The following is a 1,187-nucleotide window of genomic DNA, read 5'->3' as shown; positions in this document are numbered from 1 at the left end:
AGGTAAAAGAGTCAGTTCGACCCTACAGGGAGAACTGAGAGGCTTCGGGTGGGGTTTGTTTCACAGGAAAATAAATAACATGACACGAAAGAATATGTACCAAAGAGTTCCAGTTAGCCTCCATGCTGGAGAGAACACTATCTTACCCAGTTTACCCAGTTTACCAAAACTCTCATGCTTGAAAGGAAACTCCACCCATTGTCATGTGCCACTTAACAAAAGGGATAAGCTCTAAGAAATGTATCTGTAATTAGAGAATTTTGTCAACGTGGGAACACCGAGAGTATACTAATACAAACCTAGTGGAATAGCCCACTACACACCTGGGCTACATAGCCTATTGCTCCTAGGCTACAAATCTGTACTCCATGTTACTGTACAAAACAACATGAGATTAAAGCACAAGAGAAAATGATGCAATCAATAGACAAGATGTATGAGGCTGTTGATTGTGCAATAAGGCATACTGTTTTAAAGCATTTTTTTTAAAAAAAAGTACACCCTAAAATAACGATAAAAAGTATAGAAAATACATAAATGGGTAATTAAATTATTTATTATCATGTTCAAGTATTATGTACTCTGCATAATTGAATGTGCTGTACATTTATACAACTGGCAGCACAATAGGTTTGTTTACACAAGCATCACCACAAACTCATTAGTATTGCATTGTACTCAATGTTATGATAGTGACATAACTAGGAGATAGAAGTTTTTTAGCTCCATTATAATCTCTATTATATATGTGGTCTATCGCTGACCAAAACATCCTTATAAAGCATGTAACTGTTTAGAGTTAGGAACCAGAATAATAAGATTATTCTAACTAGAACAAAAAGAATACCAGAGTAATATTTTGGTGACTTTATAGCTCAGAATAGTTTAAGTTTGAGAGCACTGGATTTTTGCTCTCAAATTTATTACAATTATGTCCATTTTATAAATGAAAAGACACAGAGAGTGTTTGAGTAACTTGTTCCAAATCACAGAGCTCCAAAATGGTGAATATGGGTTTCAAACCCTTATTTCTTATAACTCACTAAATCAGGCCTTCACTTTTGGAAAGATTCTTCTTTCTCAAACTAGATTTGATTATTCTTCATACTCTGTTATTGTCATTTGTTCTGTTGATATGCTTATTTATGTTGGCAACCAGTTTTTATTGTGTTGACTTCTAGTTATCC

The sequence above is a fragment of the Pteropus vampyrus genome, unplaced genomic scaffold (assembly GCF_000151845.1).
Source record: "Pteropus vampyrus isolate Shadow unplaced genomic scaffold, Pvam_2.0 Scaffold4, whole genome shotgun sequence".
Lineage (NCBI taxonomy): Eukaryota > Metazoa > Chordata > Mammalia > Chiroptera > Pteropodidae > Pteropus > Pteropus vampyrus.
Note: the sequence above shows the minus strand (reverse complement) of the source record.